The following is a 12,982-nucleotide window of genomic DNA, read 5'->3' as shown; positions in this document are numbered from 1 at the left end:
AACTTGTGTGTGACATGAACACTCACTGCACTGGCGTGTTCCCATGTCTAATAACATGCTTTAACTCCTACATGAAAATGATATCACGTATACATCTCAGTATTTTAATTATTCAGAGAGCTGTAATATTACGAATGTCATGGATTCTGTGTCCTTTCGGAGGAAGAGAAAGCCCGGAAGCACGTAGTGATTCACACACATAGAGCACATAGAAGATCAAATACAAAACAAAGCATTTAATGTGCTACTTTGGTTACGATGGGATTTGAGAAACTAGTAAATTAAACGATTTTAAGATGAAGTTTATGATGTTCTACTTTAATGAGAAAATAAACTACGTGATTAAAGTGGAAATTTAGAGATTAAAGTTAACATTTCGTGCTTTTTTTCCCACTATGTCCCTATTTTTTTTTTTCTGTACCCTAATAAGCTTTCATATGACACTCAGACAGTGGGTTACGACTAGCCTTTTCACAGCGACTTTGATATGTGACAGCTTCTTTTTTATTTCGGGCACTGTGCGACTTTGTGAACTTGAGCTTTCGAGTTTCCCCGACACGCTATGTCACTCGATCAACTTCCTTTTGTTGTTTATATCAGTGCTCCGCAACCGGTGTGCCACGGCACACTGGTGTGCCTTGAGCCGATACAGGTGTGACGCTGTCAAATAAGACAATTTTCTAACTAAATAATATTTCAACGGTCCTCCTTAGAAACACACTAACGAGAATACGTGCAATGAAATATTCGCGTAAATAGCCTTTTAAAGGTTTCATAATTTTGTGTGTCATTTCTCTGAAATAATAAATCCCGGCGCCTGTCGCCTACGACGTCGGCCCAACGTAGTCGCCAGACAACTGCGTAGTATGCTTTGATAGGCAGAGCGCTCCGTGCCCTCACCTAGATTCAATTCAAGCCGACGTATTAGTCGTGCTACGTCGCATTCACTCGTCTTGCGACAGTAGTTATCATTCATTACTATTAGTTGTGTTGCTGAATTGTGTATGGTTAACGTTCTTCGTGTGATTCATATTTAGTTTTATACCCCTTTAAATATGGATAAATTTTTACGTGGAAAAGATTCGTCTTCACGCACAGATGATGAAGAACCCAGCACAAGTGTTGCAAAAAAAAACAAAGAAGATTGTGAAAAGGAAGTACAACGAAGACTACATTTGATATGGATTCTCGTGGTGTAGTGACGAAACGGCTCCAAAGCCACAATGCATCATTTGCGGCGATCAGCTATCAAACGAGGCAATGGCACCCAGTAAACTAAATCGCCATCTAAATTCAAACCATCCCAGTTACGCCAAAATTGACAAACAACTCTTGTGTTAATTAAAAATGATAAGCGGTCATGCTTAAAATATCTTCACCAAGAACTTCGGGTTGCGCTGTCAAATATTGAGCCGAATATAAAACTTTTGTGTTCATTGAAACAAGCGCAGGTATCACATTAATCAGTCATTATGTTATAATAATTATTAAGATTGCATAAAAGTAAATATAGTATAGTTTTTATGTATGTATACTTATAATAAATGTATACTTATAATAAAAAACGAAAATGTATTGTAAAATTTGTGTATTAAATTAATATATATATCAGTGGCGTAGCTGGAGATCATGTTGCCCGGGCGGTGAAAAATTTGACGCCCTAAAACTGAATGAATTTTTTTTTGCGCCTCCTCAAGGAACAAAAAAAAAAAAAGGAAACTACCGTAGTTTGGACGCCCCTAAATAGCTGGCGCTCAGAGCGGACGACTCCCCCCTCCCCCGCCCTAGCTACGCCACTGCTATATATTTTAGCTTTTGACGTGCCGCGGAATTCTAGGAAGAACATTGGTGTGTCGTAGGTGAGAAAAGGTTGCGGAGCACTGGTTTATATCACTGATTAAACCAACAAATAGTACGTTTTTCTTTGCCTCCACTTGGTATTCACTGAAATCCTTCTATTTTCCCTCATGCTTTTGCCATTGCCTTTTCACAGAACTCTGAGCTTAAGGGCTATTTATATTGATTTGAATATACAAAGAGGCATAATTCTTGGAGGAGTTGGTGCGGGACAGCAGGCGAGTGCACGTGCGTTACTTTTCACGCTGACCGGGATTTATTGAGGGGAAAAGCATGGAAGTTGGTGTTCGCACAGATTTATGCATCTGGATTTTTTTGTGCGTAAGCACATTTCCGCTTTTGTGCTTACGTCATGTTATAGTGCAAATTCTACGCACTTCGTTATACACGAGGCCCCTGGTAGTTGATTTTGAATGTGCTTGGGACTTGGTGAGTGTTTCTTTGTATAGCTATGTGCTTTTGTGATTATTTGGATTTTTGGCTTTATTGCTCGAGTTTTTAGCAGTTTTCGAATAACACTTGTGTTACAGGCAACTCCTTTTTGCCTTTCGAGCTCCTTTGGAGCTTCACTCTTGTGGAAGAGCATATTTTGTGAAGAATACATTTTTTAATTATAAAGACTATAAAGATGTGTTTGCCTTTATTTCTAGCTGGGGTTTGATGGTGATCCCTCTCCAGTGGACATTTTTAGAAGTGTTTTTGAGATTATGTGTTTTGAGACTCCTAGTTCATGATATTGGCTAGACCACCTCATGAGAGTTTCACCAACCACACCTGTGCAAACAAAACCTTTCATGGAACACCAAGGGGAAGAGACCATACAATGAATTGGCAACAGATGATTGAAAGAGGCCTCCTTGTGGTGAAGTGGTGCCAAGAAAATGGGTGCTGATTGAATTCACCGGCACGCTTTAAGCACTTAATGCTTTGTACTACATGGGGGCACCGATATCTAAGTCTAGATCATGCATTGAATTCTTAACCGTTCCATTTGACTTTCTTAATTCATAAAACATTCTTGCCTGTTTTAGTTGAAGAGTGAAAATATTGACCAACCTTCTGTGACAGACTAGTGCACCACATAGAGTTGCCTTATTCTTTTCCACTAATGTTCTCCTTCTGTTTGCCTGTTTTTTCCAAGACACTGTAATTTTTTAAAACCTTACCCAGGTTGGTTTCTGACTTGATATTAGTAGGACAGGCTCCAATCCTAAATACCCTGATATAAATTAAGCAGATTCAACAAATGATACATGCATATTGGCCATTCTTTTACTTGATAGACACTGATCAGAAGAGGAATTTATTTTCTAGCCATGAAAACATATGAAAACCTTTGTACTTAAAGAAAAATAAGAAAGGTTTACAATAATTTCTGCTCAGAGGGTTTCTAGGCTAACTTTATAATGTCACCTTGACATTTTTTGTGCCAGCCGAAATTAAGTGTGCTTTATTGTTTTAAACAATAAAAATCCATCTTGGCATTATACTTAAAGTGTGCTAGTGAAGCATGTGTCCTAAAAGGTTATTCCTGAATTCACTTCTGTTACCAGAATTGATAAGAATACACAAAAGATCTCCATTGGCTGAATAGTTTTCTTTTCACTACATCTGTCTAATATACCTCTTTTCTAAAGAACAATTTTACTTCTCTCTTTTTAATCAATCTTTTACTTTTGTCTTTGATATGACCTTAAAATTCTCTTTGATTTGGTTTTCTGTGAAAATAAGAATGACATTTACAGAAAGAGATCAAGTGAGGTGCGAATGTATCCAAAAGATCACACAGGGCATCTGACCTTTCAGCAAGTTTGGTTTGATGATGTGCATGCCAGATAGAATGATGATTCCAAGATCACACAAATGACATACTTATACTTCCAATGAAAAGGCACACACTCCCTCATGAGGACATGTAGCATTTCAGTCAACCTTCAGACCTATAAATAGGATGACCGGCAGGTACAAGAAACTTCTTCACAAACTTAATTTTCATGCAAGGCAGGAATGCTCACTTTCTTTTCTAGGATATTTATTCTTATTACAGTAGTTTTTAAAAGATAACAAGCATTTTAGGCATCTTCAGCTTCTCTCCACATTATTATTACAGCACCAGTGCTGTTGCTATGCAGTAGTTAGCATTAGACTATCATACATTTAGACGCCGCTTGCTTTAATTGGATTCCTTGCGGCAATTTCCTCTTGGCTCTAAAAAAATTGGAAATAAATGGGCTTCACAAGGTCAGGGGATTGAAAAGGAATTTATTTAAGAAAAGTGAACAAATAACTGACTTAATCTTGTATAGTTTTGAGAGGAGATTAATTAAAAACTAAGGTACTAGTGAGTGCGAAACATGTACCATGCATTTATGCCTGGAGCACAGTAGCTCTGAAAGTACATAAGATACATTCCTTATTGTGGAATGTTTCCAGGAGATTATATATATATATATATATATATATATATATATATATATATATATATATATATATATATATATAAATTAAACTGCTCAAAAAAATTAAAGGAACAATTTGAAAACACATCAGATCTCAATGGGAAAAAAAAATCATGCTGGAAATCTATACTGATTTGGACTGGGTAATGTGTTAGGAACGAAAGAATGTCACATCGTTTGATGGAAATGAAAATTATCAATCTACAGAAGACTGAATTCAAAGACACCCCCGAAAATCAAAGTGAAAAAATGATGTGGCAAGCTAGTTCATTTTGCCGAAATTTCATTGCAGCAACTCCAAATCATACTCAGTAGTTTGTATGGCCCCCACGTGCTTGTATGTATGCCTGACAATGTTGGGTCATGCTCCAAATGAGGTGACGGATGTTGTCCTGGGGGATCTACTCCCAGATCTGGACCAGGGCATCACTGAGCTCCTGGACTGTCTGTGGTGCAACCTGGCGGCATCAGATCGACCAAAACATAATGTCCCAGAGGTGTTCTTTTGGATTTAGGTCAGGTGAACGTGGGGGCCAGTCAATGGTATCAATTCATTTATCCTCCTGGAACTGCCTGCATACTCTCATCACATGAGGCTGGGCATTGTCATGCACCAAAAGGAACTCAGGACCCACTGCGCCAGCATAGGGTCTGACAATGGGTCAAAGGATTTAATCCCGATACCTAATGGCAGTCAAGATGCTGTTGTCTAGCCTGTAGAGGTCTGTGCAACCCCCCATGGATATGCCTCCCCAGACCATCACTGACCCATCACCAAACCAGTCATGCTGAATGATGTTACAGGCAGCATAACATTCTCCACAGCTTCTCCAGACCCTTTCACATCTGTCACATGTGCTCAGCGTGCCAGTGGTGGACCTGCCAATTCTGATATTCTATGGTATATGCCAATCGAGATCCACAGTGTCGGGCATTGAGCACAGGGCCCACTAGAGGACGTCGGGCCCTCAGGCCACCCTCATTAACTCTGTTTCTGATTCAGAGACATTCACACCAGTGGCCTGCTGGAGGTCATTTTGTAGGGCTCTGGCAGTGCTCATCGTGTTCCTCCTTGCCCAAAGGAGCAGATACCGGTCAGTCCTGCTGATGGGTTAAGGACCTTCTACAGCCCTGTCCAGCTCTCCTAGAATCTCATCCATGCCCTTGAGACTTTGCTGGGAGACACAGCAAACCTTCTGGCAACGGAATGTATTGATGTGCCATCCTGGAGAAGTTGGACTACCTGTGCAACCTCTGTAGGGTCCAGGTATCGACTCATGATACCAGTAGTGGCACTGACTGTAGCCAAATGCAAAACTTTGAAAAAAACAGTCAGAAAAGAAGAGGAGGGGAAAATGTCAGTGGCCTCCACCTGTTAAACCATTCCTGTTTTGGGGGGTCATCTTGTTGTTGCCCCTCTAGTGCACCTGTTGTTAATTTCATTAATACCAAAGCAGCTGAAACTGATTTAACAACCCCCTCTGCTACTTAACTGGCCAGATCAATATCCCAGAAGTTTCAGTGACTTGATGCTATAATCTGAATAAAAAGTGTTCCTTTAATTTTTTTGAGCAGTATATATATATATATATATATTATATATATATATTTATTGTGACAGATTGTGGCGCTATCGCTCTCTTGAACACTCTGGTCGGACGCCAGACACCAGATAAAAGTCCAATATGACTTTATTTTATAATAATAATGTGCACCAAGCACCCTCCACTCCACAATACTCAATAAATAAACACAATAATATTCAATAAACAATCCTCCACTCTCCCAGATGCAATGCCACCCTTCCACCCAGCTCAGCTCATTCGTCTGGGATTTCCCAGAGTCCTTTATAGTCCTTGACCCGGAAGTGCTTCTGAACCCTCAGTCCATGTGACTTCCTAGCACCTCCGGGTCAGATCAAAACTCTTCTTTTTCATCACGGAAGCACATCATTTCTTCTGTCCATGTGACTGGGGCGTACTTCCGGGGTGTAGGGAAAATAGTTCTTACTCCTCCCTGCAGCGTCCTCTGGTGGCCCCCATGGTATCCAGCAGGGCTGTGAATTAAAAGTCCACTGTCCATAATTCCCTGCTGGCATTCGGGGCACTTCCACACTACAGGGAGGGCTCCACCTGGTGGCCTGAGGGTATTGGCCGGGATGAATGGCCGGCCATATCCCACAATATATATATATACAGTATATATACTAGGGGGCTTTGACACCCATGTTGTGAAGGGGATGGCTGAACGCATGCTTTGGAGATGCAGACGGTTCACCTGCTTGCTTACTGCTCCTCCTTACATCCTTCACGTTGCGAGTCAATCATTTCATAGCCTGTACAGCAGCTGTCCTTGCTTCGCTCGCTTATATTCCATTTTATACTGTATATATTTATATATATATATATATATAAATGCAAAGGATTGTCCCTCTGTCACCAAAAACTATTAAACCACTGGGCATTGAACCTTTAACTGGTCTGAATTGAGAGCTTATAACATTATACACATTCCAGTGGCAAAATATTTGAGGTAAGTGCTATCTACAGCAACTTAATTGGGCTTCAGCAAATGGCAATGCAGGCACCTGCTATGGTACATAGGAATAGAACAACTGCGCAGGCATAACTGGCAGGAAAAGAACAGGGGTAATATCTGCTGAGAGTGAACCACATTGCACAGGCAATAAGACTGTGGGCTACACAATACAGGCGCAACAAACATGAACAACTGCATGCGCAGACTGACATCTGGTAAGTCTGTGATAGTAAGAAGGAAAAAATCTCCCTTCTCTCTGAGGACCAGAGGTCAGTGTGTTGCCTAGTATACAATAAGGGAATAGAAGAGCAACACCCTTCTTTGTGGACCAGAGGTTAGTGTTTTTCCTAGTATAGAGTAAAGAAGCAGAGGAGAGACAATAAAAACACTTATCCAGAACAGTTTAGCCAGTAGGCAGTGTGGTGAAGCAGTAAATAGTGATGCTGCGCCACAGCCCATGGAGGCTGTGGTTCATATCACAGCCAGCTCACTGTCTAGGTGCAGTTTGTATGTCCTCCTTGTGTCTACTCCTCTTTTCTTTAACATGCCAAAGACATGCAATTTAGGATAACTGGTGACTCTGCATTTGCCCTGACATGGACTATTGTGTTGCTTGTTTTCTGTCTTGTGCCCAGTGTCATGGGGATACTGTTTGGCTCATTGCCACCCTGAAATTGGAAATTGCATTAAGGGTGTTCAGTAAATAGATGAAGTGTTGCTTAAGCCAGTACTAATTCCAATACTATGGTGGCCCACATTACAACATTTTTTAATAAAAATACAGACCTAATTTGCATTCTCAAAAAGTTTTTAAATGTTGTTCCTACTTAGAACCATACACTGAACCCTATTAAAAATCTATATAATTTGGTGTTATCAAAAGGGCTAGTGATGCACTGCCACTCAAATGCAAAATGGACCGAAAGACAAAGTTATTCTTCATCAATTAAATCAGTTTATTTTTACCAAATAATGAAAATGCACAAACAGGATCACACAGAATATATCCACATAGAATAACACGATAAAAACCTGCAAGCCCTCCTCAGTTCTCCCAACCAGATGCCAGGATGGATTTCTTGCTATTCTGAGATGACAGCTAAGAAGCTCTTTTCTCTGCGTCTCTCCCCCTCTCTCATATACAGAGCATGAAAACAAACACCTGCCTGTGCTATTCTGACCTACCTAAAGCAGATGCTGAGATTTATTCCTATTTTGAGGTGTTCTTTAGCCTGCTTTCCTTCAGGAGTTAATGTGCTATAATTTTTCACCTCCTCAATGCCCTTTTTCTTCTTCTTCTTCTTCTTTTATCTCTTGTTGAAGTCACACCTCCCTAATTTCCCCTCAAGGTCAATTAGCTTTGGACAGATTTGCCATTTTAAGCTTGACTTTCCCCACAAAAGTAATGAGGCCACTAGGTCACTGTGCTCACTGACAGATTCCCTATCTCTGAGCATCACGTTTCTATTAAAGGCCCCCAAAAAACTAAAAATGATCTGAGGCTGTCTTTTCTTGCCAACTGAAAGTAAGCCCCAAAAAACATGCTGTTGGAAAACTATGCTGCCATGTAGTGTTTTGGGGGGATTTAGAACGCCCTCTGAAACCCTCATACCCCTGCATACATGTACTATAAATCTCAGACTTGCACATTATAGGTAAATTGAGAAATTTGCTTTAGCTATTAGCAGAAACAGCATTTAAATCAAGAAAAATAATATTGAGAGCCTGGTCTTAGTAAAAATAAAACAAATTGTGCCATTCATTGCATCAGTTGTTACAAAATAAAGGAAAAACCAAATACCCTTTCCTTTATGAAAAAAAGACAAATAGATTGTTTCACGAGTATTCAACATTATATAAAGCAGTACATCACATCCACCATTACTCAGGAGTGAGAAACTGTGAGGAGTTTGGGAAAACATTTTTGTTGGAAGATATCAGGGCATTTTGTCAAATATAGTAAAGACCCTGCGAGAAACCTTCAATAATATGATGGCTTAAACTGTTTTTCTCTGGAATGAAGGACATGATTAAAAGGACTGGCAATCACAGTTACCATGTTTTCAGAATGTCTTTTGGTGTTAGAATAGCTGCAGTCTCTCACCCCTCTTTTTATTTTGTGGTGGTTTTGTTGGTTCAAATGTTTACTTGTGCTTTGTTTTCATTTTGTTTTGTATTTTTAATTTATCCTTTTCTCCCTCAACCTCTGTGTTCCTTGTTTCCTGGGATGAGCCGTTTAATTTAATTAATGCAGGGCTGTTTAAAGACTCATGTTGCCACAGCCTCTCTTGATCCAAAATATTGTCTGTGGCCTCCTTTTGTGTTTTTTTTTTCTATTTGGCTTGTTGTCTTTGACTATTTAGGTATCACAATTTTGGTGAATCTTTTTTGTTAGGCAATGTATAGCATTTTGTAGTTATTCCTAATTTTAAATTTTATTCTATCGCCATTTTTTAATTTTTACAGGGTGTCTCAATTTTGCATTCTTTTTCTTGGAGGCTGGCATTTTGATTGTAACCAATAGTAGAGTCATGTTGCATCACATTTGATGTCATTTCATGGGTATAGAACATTGTAGCACAATAAGCTCATTATTCTAATAGTTTATGCTTTATTTTTTTGAGTTTTTGGCTGTTTTTTTGCTCTTTGAACTTTTGAGTTCAGATTTTACTTCTAATTTTTGCTTTTGTTTGTTCTGTTATTTACTCTTCTGGTTTTGACTTTGCCTGCCTGACAGTTTTTGTACTTTTAGGTACAAACTTTCCTTTATTCTTTTTCGGAGTACCAATTGTTTTTCCATACGTGAGCATAATATTGGCGTTGGTTATTTTTGGTTTTGATTATTGGATTTTGGATGTATGCTCAAGGTTCATTTAATTTCATGATTACTTTCAGTAATAAATTGCAGTTCTTCTTCTCTTTTGTTGGAATTTGTAATTTGATCTTTTTAAATTACATTAATAAAAATGGACTTCTTTCTCAGACTCAATCACAACACTGCCTAATTTACATTTTCATTGTTGAGATGGGATAAAAGTTAATGTTGACAAAGTCTCTGTAAAGCCACTGTTGCTTCTGCTATGTCTCTGCTCTCCATGAAATCATATGTATTACTCTGTTTATTGCTGTAGGCATGTAGGAGCCCCTGTAGCATTTCTTCTGCTGAATAATTAATTTGCTAAAATTACTCATGGACAAGATAATAAGTCTGAACTTAAATAATGTAAAAAATCTGTTTTAACTCTAGCTAAACTATAGTCAATTGTTCTCATGGGAAATAGTTGCAAGCCCCAGGCCCTATCATGAATGGAGTTCAATTGCTTACCCACACTTCTCAGTGCAGGGTAGACACACGTTGATCCATTCAGCGTAACACACACGCTATTCCAGACATCAGGGCATCACAGACTGTTATTGTTCAATCTCACATGTCACTCATTTGCAATAGGCTCCTTTGAATTTTTTTTTCTGCTGTGCATGACTGTAAATTTAAGCTCCGATAATCAGCAAGGACTTTATCTGCAGATTTTACACTTTACACTTGTAGCTGATAAGTGAATCCACAGGAACAGATTCCGTGGATAGCAAGGATTTACTATATATCTATAAAAAATGGTTTAATATATTATAAGTAAGATATGTACTTGGTTAGATTTCTTAAAATAAGATAAAATGTATAGCAAACTCAAACTAACGAATTGTGAAATAAGATAACGATTAAAAATGGGCTCAATTACAATTCATTTTGTCTCAGTTCAACCATGTGCTTTATAGAGTATTGAATACACTAAATACATTACCAGCAACCAATCTTAAACCCACTGTTTTTTAATTTTCAATAATCTTGTCTTCAGCATTACTTGAGCATGAGTCCTACTGTATGTGTGTGCCATTGAAAAGTATGGTCATTATTTATGTACAGACTATTATATGGCACTTCTTTGGTAATACTCCTACAATTTGAAAGAAGGCTCTAGTAACACTCTCTAGCTTTCAGGAGATCTCTCTTGCTCTGGGAACATTAGGTGATTCACTTACTTTTTATTTCCCAGAGGTTTTTCACTCCATTTGTGTGTGGAACATTTTGTCTCTAGAGTGCTAATGGTTCTTATTACCATCTACAGGAACAGGCTTAGGCAGCCTGAAAAAAAGGCAATTTCTACTTGTTAACATAATGGCGTGCAGATCAAAAGAAGTGCAGCATAGAGTCAAGTTTAATAAAAAGCTGGGAAGTGACTCATTCACATATGCAGTATGGCTGGAGTAGGACACAAAACAAAAGAAATTCTGTGAACATTTTCAGCTGAGGCACTGCAGTGCAGTTTGATGCCAAAGACCTTGTGTCTATTTTTAAAAACCAATATTTTCTTTTTAAAACTTTCTTTGACTTAATTTTCCAGTTTCCCATCATTTTTTGAATGTAGCATTCTCAGTCACCTCATGCAATTCAAGGCCAAGGGGGACTGGACAAAAAGGCAAGAAACAGCCCTAGAGAGTGTGTCAATCTGTCTCATAGCACACTTGTGCATACACCTCCACACTCACATTCCACCGGGATCAATCTGAAATCACCATCACAGTTAGAACTAATAAAAACCCTAGAAGAAATACACATACAGAGATGTGTAAGAAGAAATCACTTGTGTAGCCAGAACAGCAAATGACATGCATTTCAAACGAGTGATTCAAATTTTGATCACTTTTCATAAACAATAGCTGATTTCCTTTGACTGATTAATCACTGATAATGATTATTAAGAGACACCCACCTTGTGATCTCATATAGTAGACCTGCCAGTATGTGTGGCAAGTGACTTCACCTGCACATCCCATTCTTTAAAAAACAGTTTGTTGTGAGCGGAGACCTAACAGATCACTGTTAGCAAGCATGCACCTGCTTTTATGAGATTATTTTCTCCACTATTTCATGATATTTTATCTACTTTGTTGATGTGCTTGTTGCTCTGTATTTTGAACACTATCTTGTCTGTGTACAATTACTTTTGACTCCTACGCGTCTGTACCATTGTGTTTCTTTTCTTAATGCAGCAAGAGTTGATCCAATTTGAGATTACACAGGGCAAGGGCACTGCTAGGATGGCACAATACAAGTTTAAGTCCAACAGGAAGCCCCCAATCTGCAAAGAGATGGCAACACTGGCCGACAGCTGGACAAGTCCTGAAAATGTCATGTTAGAAGCATAGGTGCTGCTGTATGTCTGCAGTGTACCCTCAGATGGACATAAAGTATTGAAAGAGTGAGAGAGATGACATAGTTAGAAGCGTGAAATATTCTCTCTGGATGTTCGAGCGTAAGCGACCCTTCAGTAAACAAAGATACCTTATAAACGAGTTTATTAGATTGTGCAGTCTCACTAACGGAATAATTAGGGAAACTGCCTTGATATTCCAGCTCACTGAGGACAATTCGGTGTTACAACGAAACACAAAAATGGATCGAGGCCTTGAAGAACCACAAGCCAGACCAACCCATCATCTAAGTCTGGCTGTCCAAGGTAGGCCTCTTCTCAGGCAGCTTAATCCAAAATTCAAAAGGCAGATTTCGGCCTTCATAGGACCATTATGGGGCACAAGGTATACGAAGATGCAGGAGGAACACTATCAAATCTCAGGCCCAGGATAACAGAACAAAGTTCTTTTACTAATAATAACTTATAAAAAAAACATGGCCAAGCAGAAGTAAAGGACAAAAAAGAGTAGTTGTTGCTGTAAAAGGCAAAACCCAAAGGTGAACAAAACCAAGAATGCAGATCCAATAACAGTACCTTCAAAGATATCAGCGGCCAAAATCCAGGAAATCCATAAAGAACAGCATAAATCAATGACAAAGTTTTCATATAAATCAAAACTTTTTGTTTTTAACAGCTGAAGGCCAAGTTCCAGTAACACCATCAAATGGCCCCGCCTCTTTGACCTCCACTTTAAGGAAGCAGGGCAGATAATTAAAACTAAAACATCCATGATTAGCATAATACATAATAGCAAAATGATAAATACATTAATAAAAACATTATAGGACATAAATACAAAGAAAAGACAAAACTAATAACTAAATATTCCATAGACAACGAAAATATTACATTAAAGAAACCTTTACTTGAGTCAGG

The sequence above is a fragment of the Erpetoichthys calabaricus genome, chromosome 3, assembly GCF_900747795.2.
Source record: "Erpetoichthys calabaricus chromosome 3, fErpCal1.3, whole genome shotgun sequence".
Taxonomy (NCBI): Eukaryota; Metazoa; Chordata; class Cladistia; order Polypteriformes; family Polypteridae; genus Erpetoichthys; species Erpetoichthys calabaricus.
This window is presented reverse-complemented; position numbering follows the sequence as displayed.